Below are 19,754 nucleotides of genomic sequence, written 5' to 3' on the forward strand. Positions count from 1 at the left end.
AAACCAAGTTCTGTCCATAATCTCTCCTCTCTTTTTAGAGCCTCACCTTTTTTCTGGCATACGAACATATAGGTCTCTTGATCCAGCAGGAAGGGATTCTGCAGAAACACATAAAAGTTTAGTATAAATTCTTCTACACTCACCCTGTCAAGCTGAATTCCCTGAAGCTTTTCCTTGGAAAGTTAAAACTTTTTGCCAACATTGCTTGCCAAATGAAGACCTAGGGGGTCAGAGGTGAGTAGTGAGTATAATGTACAGTTGCTATGTAGTTCTGAATGATTTGCCTTTGAGAAAAGTAATAATGTTGATGAGAACTGACTGATTCTAAGGGTGACCATTATATTATTTTTGAGCTTTTTATGATGGAAAATTTCAAACATATTCAAAAGTAGAGTGAGTGGTATAATACACACGCAAGTAGCCATCACCCAGATTCAAACATTATCTCCCACTCAATCTTTTTGCTATACTTCCACATATTCCCTCCTACTAACACAAGCATTATTTTGAAGCAAATCCAAGACATATTATTTAATCTATAAAATTTTGGTATGCATGTCTTAAAAGCGTCTTTTAAAGAAGAGATAATCATTATATGATATTTAAAGTAATAATTACATTTGAAGAATGCATTTTATCCAGATACCATTTATTATTGAATGCCCTGACACTGGGGAGTGTGAGTGGCATGGAGGAATTAAATTTTATTTCCAGAAAGTAATTTATCAGGCAAATTTTAATCAACAAGAGTATAAAGGGCCTCATGACTACATCAAAGTTTACTCCATTTTCCCCTAGCACTTTTTCCAAACTTTAGACTATGTTTTGTTCTTGTCAAATAGTTGTAATCTCCTTATTAACAATTTAGTTTTAGAAAAAAGTTGTTTCTTCTGATTAAATGTCAGTAGCATATACTGTGTGAAATACCAAAATACAGTGATTTAACAAGCCACAGAAGTTTCCTCTATGTTCCAAAGGCTGTAGATTGAGTGGTAATTTTTAACCTGTGGAGAAACTTTCATCATAACTGGGGACAATGCAATGGAAGGAGACTGACTTTGGAGGAAGGGCACTCAAAAGGTGGTAACCACAACAGCTACAACAGATATTTGGACTCGGACTTTCCCTCTTGAAGAAAATTGGATCAGCATTAAGTCTGTCTCCCTAGACAAAGTTTTTTAATCTGTAGCTAACTGGTCCGTGAAGTCCTGGAGGTAGGGGCCACAGCAAGTAGTATTTCTTCTGTGGTATGTGTAGACTTTCTGAAATCAGTAAGAGGCTTTTTCTAAACCATTGTCTCGACTAGGGCTAGTAGCCACCCAGCAATTATCTGGGAAAGCCAGGCATAAATACTGGCCTCACCATGTGTAGGGGCAAAGAAAGGAAAGGAGATAATTTAAAATTGAAGACTATCTTGGAGATTCCTAAAGAGCCATAATGGTTAATTTTGTTATTGGAATGGGGCTTGGCACTTAGTTATAGCTCTGATCCCTGGAGTGCACTTTCAGTAGCAGAAATCCAAACATGAGGAGAAGTCAGATACAGCAGACCACATGAAAGTGGTATTTCCATCAGTCAAAAATTAACTGAAAATTATGCACTGATCTAATTTAGCACAGTGAAAAGTTCTATCCTAAACAGTTGCACAGTTTGATAGCACACATCTGATGTTTTCTTTCAAAGACCTATTTCAAATCCATCAATCTATCATTGAACTGATTCATGGTCAACTTTCTCTTTACTTCTTCTTTTTCTTTAATTTAGGAGTCTGGTTTTCTGATCTTTGTCTGACACCGTCCTTCTCTTTCCAAGAATGCTGTCAAAACAGGCTTAGCCATCCTAATTGTCTTGAGTAATGATTTCCACATATACTTCACACCAACATCTTCTCCTCTTTTGTCCAATAGCCACTCCTCTTCCTTGTTCTATGTCTGGATAACAGCCTATCACATTTACAGAGCCAGTGATAGAAGTATTGCTTTTTTTGCCTTTTTTTTTTTTTTTCTGAGGTAGAGTCTCGCTCTGTCACTAAGGCTGGAGTGCAGTGGCGCAATCTCGGCTTACTGCAACCTCTGCCTCCCAGGTTCAAGCAATTATCTGCTTCAGCCTCCCAAGTAGCTGGGATTACAGGTGCCCACCACCACGCCTGGCTAATTTTTGTATTTTTTTAGTAGAGATGGGGTTTCACCATGTTGGCCAGGCTGGTCTTGAACTCCAGACCTCGTGATCCACCGCCTCGGCCTACCAAAGTGTTGGGATTACAGGCATGAGCCACTGCACCTGGCTACTTATTTTTTTTAACCAAGATAGCTCTACTACCATTTTCTCTATGAATAGGCACAACCATATTCTTTTCCCCAGTACAAAACATCAAATCCTTTGTTTTTTCTCCCACGTTCATTTTTTTGACAAAATGATTTTCATTTTGTGAGATGGGTCCTGTAACATACTTTTCGTCTCAGTGATCTATCACAGAAATTCCCATACAGATATTGCCTCATTCTTATGTATTCTTTTCTTATTTATTTTAATTGACATATAAAATTGTATATATTTATAGCATAGAGCATGATGTTTATAAATACATATACATTCTGGCATAGCTAAATAAAGCTAATTAACATATGCATTATCTCACATATTATTTATTTGTGGTGAGAACACTTAAAATATACAATTTTCAAGTATTAATACATTCTTTTAACTGTAGTCACTAAGTTATACAATAGATTTCTTGAAATTATTCGTTCTTCTAACTGATATTTTGTAGCCTTTGACCAGCATCTCCTCAATCCCTCATTCTTCCTGCAAAGCATGTATTTTCTTCAAGATGACCTGAGCACCTATGAGCTCTCAGCATTTCATACACTGACCACTATAATCTGGCCAATTTATGACCCATTACTTAGCTCTTTCCCCATTAACGCCTCCGGAGATATGTTCTATGTGGTTCACAGCATCCACATCTGCTTTCCTAAAGTTCATACTACAACTCCTTACTCAAATAAGGACAGCAGCAAAGAGCATTGACTTTGGTGTCAGACAGACCTGGATTTGAATCTTGATTCTATCCCTTAGTAGCTATGTGACCTTGGGGAAGCTTTTCACCTCACTCAGCTTTATTTTCCTTATCTATATCATAGGTATGATAGTAATACAACTTTCCTCCTAGCATTGTTACAAAGATTAACTAATGTATAAAGCACTTACATAGTGCCTGGCGTGTAAATGTTTAAATGTGGGGGCTTTCTGGGATATAGTGTGAACTGAAAAATAAATAGAAGCCCAAAGACAAATATGTCCTTTTTCCTTCTTCTTTACTGCTCATCCACCTCCCACGCAGACACACCCACACACACAGTAATAGAGATAAACGTTGAGTCAACAAAGCAGACAGAGAAAATGGACACTGATTCAAGAGTTAAGAACTATAGTTACCCAGCAGCTGGAGCTGACAGAAGAAGTCATTTCCAAAATGATAAAGTTAATGTCAAATGAATAAAATGAGAGTGAAAAAAACACAATTAAATTTGTTAAGATGTCACATGTATGTTTCTTTCTTATATTTCTTACTGTCTTCTATATCACCACCAAACTTCCAGTTTTATTTATTTTATTAACGTTTTTATTTTTGCGGGTGCATAGTAGGCGTATATATTTACAGGGTACATGAGATGTTTTGATACTGGCATGCAATGAATACTAAAAACATCGTGGTAAATGGGGTTTCCATTTAATCCATTCTCCATGCTCTATATTTTTATTCAAATAGATTTGCCTTCCAGAAAACCACCTAATCACCATCATATGAAAATCTTCCTATTTATAGACTAGTTATCAAGCATTAAACAAATTACTAAATAATTCCATAGGGCACTGTGCAGGTATGGTCAAAATAACACACACACTTGATCCATGGGAGTTTACAATGTAAAATGGAAAAACACAAATAGGAAAGTTAAAAGAGTGTACAGTGATCTCCTTTCTATTCTTGTCCCCATTTTTCTCCATCCCTTCTTCCATAGGTGACCACATTTTTAAGTTTTAAATTTCTTATATATCTTTCCAGCATTCCATTATTCATTTAGAATAAAACAATTACAGATTTTTTCTCACAATTTCGCACATAAAGTAGCATAAGTTTTGCTATTCTGAACATCAACTTTTAAAAATTAAATCTGTTTTGAGATAATTGTAGAGTCACATGTAGTTGTAAGAAATAATACAGAGAAATCCCATGTATCTTTTACTAGTTTCTCCCAAAGGCAATAGCTTACAGAACTATAGTACAATATCACAACCAGAATAATAACATTGATAACACTCTGGCTTCACTGCAAGAATCCCTCAAGCTGTTCATTTTATAGCCACACCCCCTTTCTAGCCACTCCCATTCCCTCCTAACCCCTGGTAACCAAAATTGTATTCCTATTTCTAAATTTCTGTCATTTCAAGAACATTATATAAATGAAATTCTGTACTATATAATCTTTTGAAACAGACTTTCATCACTCAACATGATTCTGTGAAGGTTATTTCACATCGTTGCATATGTCAATACCTCCTTACTTTTTATTGCTGAGTAGTATTCTATGATAGTAATGTACCACAGTTAAGTTTTCACCCAGTAGATGATTTCTAATTTTTGCCTATTATGAATGAAGCCACCACAAACCTTCAGGTACAAGTTTCTGGGTGAACATAAGTTTTCATTTCCCTGGGATAAATGCCCAGGCATATATAATTGTTTGGTCATAAGATAGCGATGTTCACTTTTATGATAAAATATCAAACTGTTTTCCACAGCAGCTTTACCATTTAACATTCCCATAAGCAATGCTTGAGTAATTCAGTTTCTCCATATTTTTACCAGCATTTCGTGTTTTAATTAGTTTCGATTTTATATTTTATGTTGATAGTTGTACAGCGATATCTTATTGTGGTTTTTATTTGCATTTTCCTAATGGCTAATGATGTTGAACAAATTTTCAAGTGTTTATTTACCACCTGTATATCCTCTTTGGTAAAATTTCTCCATGTCTTTTTCCTATTTTCTACTTGGATTGCTTGTTTTTGTTATTGTTTGTTTGTTACTGTTGACTTTTAAGAGTTCTTCATGTATTTTAGATACTAGTCCTTGTTGGATATGTGGCTTACAAACATTTTCTTTCAGTTTGTAGCTTATCTTTTCATCCACTAACATGGTCTTTCAAAAAGAAAATTTTAAAATTTTGACTGAGTCCAATTTATCCCCGAATGTGGATCAAAGTTTAAGATTCCTTCTTAGTGTATGTTCTCTGACACCACCCTGACACCAGGGCTCTGGGAGGGACAAGTGGAGGGATGGTTTTACACTCAGCCTTTGCTCATATGGTTGGGAGTAAGGACATAATTTTTTTCTGTGGTATTTTGCTGGAGTATTATTGTCTAAAAGTTTTCTGTCATGCTAGCCTGCCCATTTTCTGGCCCTTTCGCTAGAGAGAGTAGGCTTTTGTTGAGGGTTTTTTGTTTTTTGGTTTTTTTGTCTGCTCTCATCGGTGTTTCCAGGATGCCAGCTTTTTTAGCAACAAGTCTTGGGTATATAAGGCAAAAAGAAAACCCACAGCACTCACCACCTTGTTTTTCTTGGGTCCTGAGATTTGTAGCTGGTCTGCTACCTTCTCTCTACCTTTCAGAGTCTTCTTACATTTTCTTTGTTTTGTTTTTAATGCATGTATAATGTCTAAGATTTTGATTTGTAATTAGAGAGAGGAATAGGGAAAATTACTTCTACTCTACCTTCCTGGAAACTGTGCCTTATTTTTTCATTTAATTAAGAGAGTTATCTATGTCACCATATAGAGACTTTCCCATTTTTACAGCTACACAGTATTCCATTACATGGATGTACCATAATTCATTTAGCCAGTCCCCTATTTTTGGACACTTAAGGAATCATATGCAATTATTAACAATTCTACAGGTAATAAGATCATGCAAATGTCATTTTGCCTGCATGTAGTATATCTGTTGGACAAATTCCCCAAAAGCAGGATTACTGGATCAAAAGAAATATATGCATTTGTTTTTGTTAATTGTTGCCAAACTGCCCTCCATAGGAATGGTACCAATTTATACTTCAACAAGGCAAATATGAGAGTATCTATTTTCCCATACAATGTGTTTGTTATCAATCATTTTCCCCAAATTTATATATGAAAAATGTATCTTGAGTTATTTTAATTTGCTTTGAGAGGAATCTAGCACATATATATATATTTATACACATGTGTATATATATGCATATGTGTATATATGTATACATATAGATACACATATACACATATGTGTATATATATGTGTATATATGTTATTTTTTTTTCCAGAGCCATCTGTGTTTCCTTTTCTCTGACTTGATTGCACATATCCTTTGAACAATATTCTATCAGTTAGTTGGGCTTTATATTCATTTCTAGGATGGCTTTTTAAATTAAAGGTAAGGTATTATTTAAATATATTAAAGTACATGCATTTTAAATAGTAGTTTGATGTGTTTTGACAAATATGTTCACTCATATAGCCACCAATATGGCCAACACATAGGACACTTCCATCACCAAAAATGTTCCCTTATGCCCACTGGTAATAATTGCCCCTTCCCAAAACATTCTCAGATATAACCTACTTAACAAAAAGCTGACTTAATTAAGAAGGACTAGGCAAGGCATTGTTTTATTGGAAGCTTAATTACCCCTCTCCTTTGAGTCTAATTTTTAAGTAAAGCAGAAGGGTGAATATATGACTACTTTATCATCTTAAATTATGAGCCATTTGAGGACAGGAAACGTGGCTTTAATATATTTTATACTGCATTTAGCATTTGCAAGTATTTAACGGACTTTATTGTCAATCAGCATTTGCTTCTAACTTGAAACTAGTGATCAATTGTTCATTAAAAATGAAGAAATAATTGACTTGTGGTTTATAATATAAAACAGCCTCTTCTTACCTGATGTTTTATTCCTGACTAAACAATTGTGAGTAAATACTTATATTCTTCTGAAGAAAAAAGGATGACAGCAATAGTATACAGACCTTTTCAACAAAATTACAGTGAGCAATGCATCCTCATATTGAAGTGCTCTACTGCAGAGCTGATGTGTAATCACTGAGCCCCAGCCAGCTTCACAGGGCTGAAGAGGAAAGCCATTTTGCCCCTATAGACCAGAGGATCAGCTTTCAATTACTGCAATTTGACTTATTTTTTACAGTGTTTTTATCAGTGTGGGAAGAATGAAAGTCATAGAATCTGAAGATAGATGGAAGTCATCTCAATTAATTTTCAATTTATTACTCTAGGTAGCACGGAGATCTTTAACCTTTCGTATCAGCCATTCCAGCAAATAAATGTGAATCTACTATAAAATGTCAAGTTCTCAACACCAACATTTTAGATAGGTTGAATGGGGCTGTTGCTAAGCAAGTAGCATTCCTCTAAAATTAAAATCAAACAGAAAATCTTTTTCATTGGAAGTATCTAAATATGATTAAGAGTAGGTGCTACTTAAGATCATATTTATGGTGAAGTTCTACATAAATGTGGCTTTCACCATGCAAAATAACAACTTGCATATTCAAGTAAATCTTGTAATGAGGAATGAAGTCTCTTTTTCTAAAAACTTCACAAATATGTTCACTCTTGCAGCCACCAACAAAATAAGTACTTAGAATATTTTAGAGAAAACACTTCCCCAAGCAGCAGAATGCTTTACTTGTGCTAGCCACAAAATTAACGTAAGCCCTAAATAACCTAATAAATGGATAGCTTAATCCCATTTCAATGCCTCTCACCCTCACCCAGTAGACTCTTTCAAATTCAAATAACTCCACCTGTTTTCCTAAATGCAAAAAGAGGCCTAGTCAAAAAGTTGCTACATTCATATTTTCTGTACTTATAAACTAAATTTGAAGTCCTTCCAAACTCTAATTTTGCTCCAGGTCAGGTAATTTTTCTCTAGAAAGTTTCACAATTATTAAATTTCTTATTTAGTCTCTGAACAATTCTACATATAGTTTTTGGCTACAATATCAGTGAAACCTTTCCAAGCCATTCTTGTTCAATGACAATATGAGAAGCAATGGTAAGCAATAGGTTCACACTTAAGTTTATAGCCACAGTTCCACTTTGGGGCATAAGTTCATTGATGTGCAAATATGATACAATTTTGAAAATACTATAGTGTGGGGGGTTTGAAGAGAGATATCCCAAACAAAACAGACTTATGAAGAACTCAAATGAATAATACCTATTGAATTAAACTACACAGAAAATGATTAATCAATAATGAATAATTAGTAACTTTTATATATATATATTATATTTTAATCCATTCCTGACATATATTTTAATCCATTCCTGACCCCTCAGGCTTGTTCTCCCTTTGGGTCAAAGGAGTGTCTAAACACAGAAAACAGAAAAATTGTACAGAAAATGAAACAAATGTGAATATGCCAAAACCTAAAATCTAAGAGGCAGAGTCATCCTATAGATGTAGTGAACTTTATAAAATACTAACAAAGAAAAAATAATATTTGTATATTGTTTTTTAGAAGTTGTATCTGATTACAACAAAGCCATCTTAAAAATTATTAATTTTTCATTATTCATTTTGTCTGTATCAAATAGAATGAAATTCCATGTCAGGAGAATATATTATTTGTTGAAATGAGCCAGAAGTTATCAAATGCAGGTCATGTGAATAAAGTATGTGACAAAGCTGGTTAATGCCATTTTTTAAAACTCAAACACAAAGGGGGCAATTTGGCATCAAAATAAGTAATGATGGTAAAATATTACAACCTATTGAATAAAAAAATTCATGAGTCTTAACTGATATAAACACATAATACATACAAACATGCACAATCAGGGAGAAAAGAAAGTTCTTCTTTGCAATGGAATGTTAATTAATAGCTACAGAAAGAACGAGAGAAAATTGTCATTTTGCAACATCATAGTAATAATTGATCCAGGCAAGAGTCAACAGTGAATGTCCCACAGATTGTTTATTAATTACAAAGACAAAAATGGTAACTTTCCAGAAGAAAAATTTGGTAGACAGCACCTTCAATGAGTGATGAAGGTTGAGATCATCAGTAATGGAGCTAACTCAATCTCAAACCACCTGCTATAAACCACCAAGAAGGACACAGCAACATTTGTTTGGCATTCTTGGTAAAAAGGCATAATCTAATTTCTAATTATGAGTTAACATCAAACAAACGCAAACTGAGGAGCACTCTATCAAATAACTAGCCTGTGCTTTTTTAAAATGTCAAGATATGACTCACAAAGAAAGACTGGGGAACAGTCCCAAATTTTTAAGATATAACTAAATTCAATACACGATCCTGGAATGGATCCTGGCCTGGGGAAAAAATAACTATACAGAATATCACTGGGACAATTGATAAAATCTGAATATGGACCATGGATAATAGTAATGTTTCAATGTTAACTTTTCTGATTTTATCATTGCATTGTGGTTATGCAAGAGAATATCCTTGTTCCTGGGAAAAACACGTTGATGACTTCAGTACAAATGAGCATGATATCTAAAATTTACTCTCAAGTGTTTCAGAGAAAAATACAAACATATATTTAAAAAGCATAAGTTGGGTGGAGCCAAGATGGCCAAATAGGGACAGCTCCAGTCTACAGCTCCCAGCATGAGCGACGCAGAAGACAGGTGATTTCTGTATTTCCAACCGAGGTACCGGGTTCATCTCACTGGGGAGTGTTGGACAGTGGGTGCAGGACAGTGGGTGCAGTGCACCAAGTGTGAGCCGAAGCAGGGAGAGGCATCGCCTCACCTGGGAAGTGCAAGGGGTCAGGGAATTCCCTTTCCTAGTCAAAGAAAGGGGTGACAGATGGCACCTGGAAAATCGGGTCACTCCCACCCTAATACTGTGCTATTCCAAACGGTCTTAGCAAACAGCACACCAGAAGATTATATCCCGCACATGGTTTGGAGGGTCCTATGCTCACGGAGCCTTGCTCATTGCTAGCACAGCAGTCTGAGATGAAACTGCAAGGCAGCAGCCAGGCCGGGGGAGGGGCGGCTGCCATTGCCAAGACTTGAGTAGGTAAACAAAGCTGCCGGGAAGCTCGAACTGGGTGGAGCCCACCACAGCTCAAGGAGGCCCGCCTGCCTCTGTAGACGCCACCTCTGGGGGCAGGGCATAGCCAAACAAAAGGCAGCAGAAATCTCTGCAGACTTAAAAGTCCCTGTCTGACAGCTTTGAAGAGAGCAGTGGTTCTCCCAGCATGCAGCTGGAGATCTGAGAACGGACAGACTGCCTCCTCAAGTGGGTCCCTGACCCCCGAGTAGCCTAACAGGGAGGCACCCCCCAGTAGGGGCAGACTGACACCTCACACGGCCATGTACTCCTCTGAGAAAAAACTTCCAGGGGAAGGATCAGGCAGCAATATTTGCTGTTCACCAATATCCACTGTTCTCCAGCCTCCACTGCTGATACCCAGGCAAACAGGGTCTGGAGTAGACCTCCAGCAAACTCCAACAGATCTGCAGCTGAGGGTCCTGACTGTTAGAAGGAAAACTAACAAACAGAAAGGACATCCACACCAAAACCCCATCTGTACGTCACCATCGTCAAAGACCAAAGGTAGATAAAGCCACAAACATGGGGAAAAAACAGAGCAGAAAAACCGGAAACTCTAAAAATCAGAGTGCCTCTCCTCCTCCAAAGGAACGCAGCTCCTCACCAGCAACGGAACAAAGCTGGATGGAGAATGCTTTGACGAGTTGAGAGAAGAAGGCTTCAGACCATCAAACTACTCCGAGCTAAAGGAGGAAGTTCAAACCCATGGCAAAGAAGTTGAAAACCTTGAAAAAAAAATTAGACAAATGGCTAACTAGAATAACCAATGCAGAGAAGTCCTTAAAGGACCTGATGGAGCTGAAAACCAAGGCATGAGAACTATGTGAAGAATGCACAAGCCTCAGTAGCCAATTCGATCAACTGGAAGAAAGAGTATCAGTGATGGAAGATGAAATGAATGAAATGAAGCGAGAAGAGAATTTTAGAGAAAAAAGACTAAAAAGAAGGGAACAAAGCCTCCAAGAAATATAGGACTATGTGAAAAGACCAAATCTATGTCTCATTGGTGTACCTGAAAGTGACGGGGAGAATGGAACCAAGTTGGAAAACACTCTGCAGGATATTATCCAGGAGAACTTCCCCAATCTACAAGGCAGGCCAACATTCAAATTCAGGAAATACAGAGAATGCCACAAAGATACTCCTCGAGAAGAGCAACTCCAAGACACATAATTGTCAGATTCACCAAAGTTGAAATGAAGGAAAAAATGTTAAGGGCAACCAGAGAGAAAGACCAGGTTACCCACAAATGGAAGCCCATCAGACTAACAGCTGATCTCTTGGCAGAAACTCTACAAGCCAGAAGAGAGTGGGGGCCAATATTCAACATTCTTAAAGGAAAGAATTTTCAACCCTGAATTTCATCTCCAGCCAAACTAAGCTTCATAAGTGAAGGAGAAATAACATACTTTACAGACAAGCAAATGCTGAGAGATTTTGTCACCACCAGGCCTCCCCTAAAAGAGCTCCTGAAGGAAGCACTAAACATGGAAAGGAACAACCAGTACCAGCCACTGCAAAAACATGCCAAATTGTAAAGACCATCAAAGCTAGGAAGAAACTGCATCAACTAACAAAAAAAATAACCAGCTAACATCATAATGACAGGATCAAATTCACACATAACAATATTAACCTTAAATGTAAATGGGCTAAATGCTCGAATTAAAAGACACAGACTGGCAAATTGGATAAAGAGTCAAGACCCATCAGTGTTCTGTATTCAGGAAACCCATCTCATGTGCAGAGACACACATAGGCTCAAAATAAAGGGATGGAGGAAGATCTACCAAGCAAATGGAAAACAAAACAGGCAGGGGTTGCAATCCTAGTCTCTGATAAAGCAGACTTTAAATCAACAAAGATCAAAAGAGACAAAGAAGGCCATTACATAATGGTAAAGGGATCAATTCAACAAGAAGAGCTAACTATCCTAAATATATATGCACCCAATACAGAAGCACCCAGATTCATAAAGCAAGTCCTTAGAGACCTACAAAGAGACTTAGACTCCCACACAATAATAATGGGAGACTTTAACACCCCACTGTCAACATTACACAGATCAACGAGACAGAAAGTTAACAAGGACATCCAGGAACTGAACTCAGCTCTGCACCAAGCAGACCTAATAGACATCTACAGAACTCTCCACCCCAAATCAACAGAATATACATTCTTCTCAGCACCACACCACACCTATTCCAAAGTTGACCACATAGTTGGAAGTAAAGCACTCCTCCACAAATGCAAAAGAACAGAAATTATAACAAACTGTCTCTCAGACCACAGTGCAATCAAACTAGAACTCAGGATTAAGAAACTCCCTCAAAACTGCTCAACTACATGGAAACTGAACAACCTGCTCCTGAATGACTACTGGGTACCATAACGAAATGAAGGCAGAAATAAATATGTTCTTTGAAACCAACAAGAACAAAGACACAACATACCAGAATCCCTGGGACATATTCAAAGCAGTGTGCAGAAGGAAATTTATAGCACTAAATGCCCACAAGAGAAAACAGGAAAGATCTAAAATTGACACCCTAACATCACAATTAAAAGAACTAGAGAAGCAAGAGCAAACACATTCAAAAGCTAGCAGAAGGCAAGAAATAACTAAGATCAGAGCAGAACTGAAGGAAATAGAGACACAAAAAACCCTTCAAAAAATTAATGAATCCAGGAGCTGGTTTCTTGAAAAGATCAACAAAATTGATAGACTGCTAGCAAGACTAATAAAGAAGAAAAGAGAGAAGAATCAAATAGACGCAATAAAAAATGATAAAGGGGATATCACCACCGATCCCACAGAAATACAAACTACCATCAGAGAATACTATAAACACCTCTACACAAATAAACTAGAAAATCTAGAAGAAATGGATAAATTCCTCGACACATACACCCTCCCAAGACTAAACCAGGAAGAAGTTGAATCTCTGAATAGACCAATAACAGACTCTGAAATCGAGGCAATAATTAATAGCTTACCAACCAGAAAAAGTCCAGGACCAGATGGATTCACAGCCAAATTCTACCAGAGGTACAAGGAGGAGCTAGTACCATTCCTTCTGAAACTATTCCAATCAATAGGAAAAGAGGGAATCCTCCCTAACTCATTTTATGAAGCCAGCATCATCTTGATACCAAAGCCTGGCAGAGACACCACAAAAAAAGAGAATTTTAGACCAATATCCCTGATGAACATCGGTGCAAAAATCCTCAGTAAAATACTGGCAAAGCGATTCCAGCAGCACATCAAAGAGCTTATCCACCATGATCAAGTGGGCTTCATCCCTGGGATGCAAGGCTGTCTCAACATACGCAAATCAATAAACATAATCCAGCATATAAACAGAACCAAGGACAAAAACCACATGATTATCTCAATAGATGCAGAAAAGGCCTTTGACAAAATTCAACAACGCTTCATGCTAAAAACTCTCAATAAATTAGGTATTGATGGGACGTATCTTCAAAATAATAAGAGCTATCTATGACAAACCTACAGCCAATATCATACTAAATGGGCAAAAACTGGAAGCATTCCCTTTGAAAACTGGCACAAGACAGGGATGCCCTCTCTCACCACTCCTATTCAACATAGTGTTGGAAGTTCTGCCCAGGGCAATCAGGCAGGAGAAGGAAATAAAAGTATTCAATTAGGAAAAGAGGAAGTCAAATTGTCCCTGTTTGCAGATGACATGATGGTATATCTAGAAAATCCCATCGTCTCAGCCCAAAATCTCCTTAAGCTGATAGGCAACTTCAGCAGAGTCTCAGGATACAAAATCAATGTGCAAAAATCACAAGCATTCCTATACACCAATAACAGACAAACAGAGCCAAATCATGAGTGAACTCCCATTCACAATTGCTTCAAAGAGAATAAAATACCTAGGAATTCCACTTACAAGGGATGTGAAGGCCCTCTTCACGGAGAACTACAAACCACTGCTCAGAGAAATAAAAGAGGATACAAACAAATGGAAGAACATTCCATGCTCATGGGTAGGAAGAATCAATATCGTGAAAATGGCCATACTGCCCAAGGTAATTTATAGATTCAATGCCATCCCCATCAAGCTACTTCCTTACACCTTATACAAAAATTAATTCAAGATGAGTTAAAGACTTAAATGTTAGACCTAAAACCATAAAAACCCTAGAAGAAAACCTAGGCAATACCATTCAGGACATAGGCATGGGCAAGTACTTCGTGTCTAAAACACCAAAAGCAATGGCAACAAAAGCCAAAATTGACAAATGGGATCTAATTAAACTAAAGAGCTTCTGCACAGCAAAATAAACTACCATCAGGGTGAACAGGCAACCTACAGAATGGGAGAAAATTTTGGCAATCTACTCATCTGACAAAATCTACTCATCTGACAAAGGGCTAATATCCAGAATCTACAGTGAACTCAAGCAAATTTACAAGAAAAAAACAACCCCATCAACAAGTGGGCGAAGGATATGAACAGACACTTCTCAAAAGAAGACATTTATGCAGCCAAAAGACACATGAAAAAATGCTCATCATCACTGGCCATCAGAGAAATGCAAATCAAAACCACAATGAGATACCATCTCACACCAGTTAGAATGGCAATCATTAAAAAGTCAGGAAACAACAGGTGCTGGAGAGGATGTGGAGAAATAGGAACACTTTCACACTGTTGGTGGGACTGTAAACTAGTTCAACCATTGTGGAAGTCAGTGTGGTGATTCCTCAGGGATCTAGAACTAGAAATACCATTTGACCCAGCCATCTCATTGGGTATATACACTGGGTATATACCCAAAGGATTATAAAACATGCTGCTATAAAGACACATGCACACGTATGTTTATTGCGCCACTATTCACAATAGTAAAGACTTGGAACCAACCCAAATGTCCAACAATGATAGACTGGATTAAGAAAATGTGGCACATATACACCATGGAATCCTATGCAGCCATAAAAAATGATGAGTTCATGTCCTTTGTAGGGACATGGATGAAGCTGGAAACCATCATTCTCAGCAAACTATCACAAGGACAAAAAACCAAACACCGCATGTTCTCACTCACAGGTGGGAACTGAACAATGAGAACACATGGACACAGGAAGGGGAACATTCACACACTGGGGCCTGTTGTGGGGTGGGGGTAGTGGGGAGGGATGGCATTAGGAGATATGCCTAATGTTAAATGATGAGTTAATGGGTGCAGCACACCAACATGGCACATGTATACATATGTAACAAACCTGCACATTGTGCACATGTACCCTAAAACTTAAAGTATATTAAAAAAATAAAATAAATAAAAATAAATAAAATAAAAAGGGAAATAAAATAAAAAAATAAAAAGCATAAGTTAAAATAAGAGAGTAAATGGGGTCAAGATTTAAGCAATTTGTGTATCTGGGTAAAAGTACATATAACAGAAATTCTGTGTGCTGTTCTCATCTTTTTGTAAGTTTGAAATAATGCAAAAATAACTCGTAAGAAATAAAAGAGAATATAGTCATTAAACTTTCTTAGGAGACCATAGGAAGTGTATAAAAATATTCTTTAAAAGGTTTGGAATCATAGAAACATAGTAGGAATCATACAAATCTATGCTAAATAATCCTTAGCAAGAAGAGCTCATGAGATTGCATGCCTCTAGGCTGTGAACATCCTAGGCACATGCTGGCTCCACCCTCTTGCCAGAGAGTGGTCCCATCTCTAGTGGTACCATGTGCCATAATACTCTCTTTAGTTCGTATCTTAGTCACATGGTTTGGAACACTCAGTTCCCTATTTGTACAGCTAGTTAAATCTAAGTGTGTTTATTTGGGAAATAATCATTTGTCCTCTTTGATAATATAAAACAATTATTTACCTCATGTTTACAGATAGGGCCCTTTGCAAATAAAGCTATAAACAACTAGCAAAAAAAAAATAGCCTACAACTCTTGAGGCAAACATCAATTTCATAAAATGAAAGACATTGCAAAAATACTAATAGAGTTTAGTCAAACAGTATATACATATACATATATATGTATATATGCATATATGTGGCTGCAAATACAGTCAGAATAGCAGTACTTTACTATTTTAGTCAAGATGAAAATTTATTAGACATAATTCCCTTTTAATAAGTGACTAGTGCCTCTAAATATTTTCTTCATATCTTACTTGTTTTATCCCCAAAATATCACTCAATTCTCAAACTGGAGGAAGACTGCTCTCTCCAGTAGTAGCTTTAAATCTCACATACCAAATGTCAAAACATAAGAAGTCATTTAACTGAGTCTAAAATTATTTCCCTGCTAAATGGGGTAATACTAGTATTTATGGCATAGGATCATATAAATATTTAAAATGTTAAATGCTTTTTAAAGGGCATAGCATAGTGCTTGGAGCATAATCAGAACTCATACAAGAAACACAGATCACAGTATTTTTGCCTAGAAAGACATGTGCTTGGTGATCATGATGATCATTTTTTAATTGATACGTAATAGCTACATGTATTTATGAGGTACATGAGGGTTTTCTTTAGATATGTGCACACAATACATAAAGATCAAATCAGGGTAATTAGGATATCCACCACCTCAAACAATTATTTTGTGTGTGTGTTGGGAACATTCCAGATTGTCTCTTCTACCTATTTTCAAATATACAATAAATTCTTGTTAACTATAGTTTCCCTACAGTGCTATTGAACACTGTACTTATTTCTTGTATATTACTGTATTTTTGTACCCCTTAACCAAGTGTTCTTCATCCGTGCTACCCTTCCCAGCCTCTGTAACCACCATTGTACTCTCTAACTTTATGTGATTCATTTCTTTTAGCTCCCACATATGAGTGAGAACATGCAAATAAACTGAGCCTGGCTTATTTTACTTAACATAATGACCTCCAGTTCGATCCATGTTGCGGCAAATTTCTTATTGAGCTTTTCTTCAGTTCTCTCAAAGTGATACATGTAAACTACCATTCCCTTACATGTCGAGCAGTATATGCATTGAAAATCATTTAAGAAGAATTATTCAGTTCTTATGCTCAGCTACAATGGCCATTCAATTCCTGGGAGCAGTCTGATGCTGATGTACAAAAGTGCATCCGTTCTCCTATGCCCGCACTGTTTCTATTTATAGTGGCTACTAAACAAGGCTGCAGGAACAGAGACCACAGCACAGCAGCCACCTTCCAGTGGCTGTCTGCCTTTACTTCTTGCTGTAAGAAATTCCTTTTGTCACATCCTGAGATCAAAAAACACATTTTATTCCATTATTCGTGATTGTTTTCTACTGAAAGATCACAAAATTTCTGATTATATAAAGACTTATTTTGACCTCCGGGACTTTTTAAACACACACATACACACGCATCTAGTTTTGTAGACAGATGAAATTACTCATTACCTTTTTGAAGGAGTTAAAATAGAAAGCAGTTTTCCGACTGTGAAGCACAGCACTTTCCTATTTTTTCTAAAAGTGGCATGTTAATAGGAAAAGCTATCAAAAAGAGCTATTTCTGTTTGGGCATAGAAAATAATCTCTAGACGTGATGTTGTTTCAGATTGATTTCTCTCTCAGTGTTTCTTTGCACATGCTGTTATTACTTTTTAGGAAAGCATACTGAAAAAGAATATATAACAGGACAAAACACTCTCCCATGAGGCTTTGAAACAGATCTTACATAATTAAGTGCCAAGAATAATAATTCGTCTTTTTGTTGTCACACATTCTACTTATCTGAGAAGGCAAAATGGAAAATCAGAAAAGAACAGATCTCAGGGTCCCTGCTTTCTCATGTGTGCTATTTATTTTATGGTTTTTTCCTTCCTCTCTGAAGTCTTATTTATTTACATGTGCAAACACTGTCAAATCTCTTCCAGTTTTCTCATTCCCAGACAAGCTTCTAGAAAGAAGAGTCTGCTCCCAGTGGCTCAGTTTGCTTTCATCATGTTTGGCAGCACCTCTGCTTTCTGCCCTCTGACTCCTGAGCTCCTCGGACCACCAACATGGTGATCACCCACTTAGTTGCTAAAGCCAAGGGACCTGTCTACATCCAGTTCCAGTTTGGGCATGCCGAAACACTCCTGCAAATTGTTACTTCCCAATGTTCCCCACTTGCTCTTCTCCCAAATCTCTGGTTTGTTACTCTTAATTTCTTTGGAAGCCTCCCTTTTCCTTAAATATTGGTGTTTCTATTTTTTCCCTCTCTCTCCTCACTCTACATACTCCTCTTAGATGTAGAACGAATTCATTCCCATAGCTTCAAGTTCCACGTGGGTCCCAGTGAATCCTATTTGTAGCACAACTTCTGTCCTGTCAATCTTCTTTATCAGACAAATCCTCTTAGATCTAGCCAGTAGCTCAAACGCCACATTCCAGAATAGAGTTTAGTATCTTCCTACTGCCCAGGCTGTGCATTCTCCTGAGCTTCCTCCAATGGATGAAGCAACCTATAGTAATAATAGTAGCTCACATTTATTCAGTATTTATTCTGCACCAGGCAGTTTGTTACTTTTCCTTTTTTTTCCGACTTTTGTTTTAGGTTTGGGGGGTACACGTGCAGGTTTGTTACATGGTAAATTGCGTGCCACTGGGGTTTGGTGTATGAATAATCCCATTACCAAGGTAGTGAATATAGTACACAGCAGTTAGTTTTTCAACCCTTGCCTCCCCACTGCCCTCCCTCCTCTAGTAGTCCCCGGTGTCTCTTGTTCTCATCTTTGTGTCCATGTGTACTCAAGAATCATCTATGACAAGCCCACAGCCAACATCATACTGAATGGGAAAAGCTGGAAGCATTCCCCTGAGAAGCAGAAAAAGACAAGAACGTGCACTCTCACCACTTCTGTATGATTTTCATATGTGCTCTTGCATGTAATGTTCACTACAAGTCTAAAAAGGAGGTACAATTGTTATCCCCATTCTATAAATGAGAACAGGAAGCACAGCATGATTACAGAAACTTGCCAAAGCCACACAGGATAACGGACAGTCTAAGGGACTTCAGATTCAGATTCTTAACCACTTTGCCAGACTGCCTCTCTTCCATCTCCTGCTCTCTTTCTCTGATTGATAACATATTTCTTAACCTCATCTTCTCTGCAACAGCCTTAGTTTAGTTTTCATTATTTGTTGCCTTGATTGCTTTATAAAGGCTTCTTTTAAAATTATTTACTATAGCTACTATACAATGGAGCTATACTATAAAATATACTCTCCATTTTACTTTGGGAATCATCTTCAAAACACCAATCTGATCACGTTAAACCACAGACCCTCTCTATGACATAGTAGGTCTTTCAAGATTAGATTCCTGTCTACTTACCCAGTCTCCTCTTTCTTTCTTTTGTATTCAAAGATGTTTTAATCATACCAATACATGCACCTGGTTTAAAATTTATATATTAGATTGAAGCATAGTAAATCACTGATATTTAACCAATTTCAGTCTACTAAATAGCAATTTCATATTCGGCTTATTATTACTGAAGTTTATAATGGAAAACAGTAGCTCCTTCCTTTGTCCCTCCTTAGTGCCAAATATACTCTCCAGAGACAACCATTTTTTATCATTTCAGTT

This window comes from Pan troglodytes, chromosome 5 (assembly GCF_028858775.2).
Source record: "Pan troglodytes isolate AG18354 chromosome 5, NHGRI_mPanTro3-v2.0_pri, whole genome shotgun sequence".
Lineage (NCBI taxonomy): Eukaryota > Metazoa > Chordata > Mammalia > Primates > Hominidae > Pan > Pan troglodytes.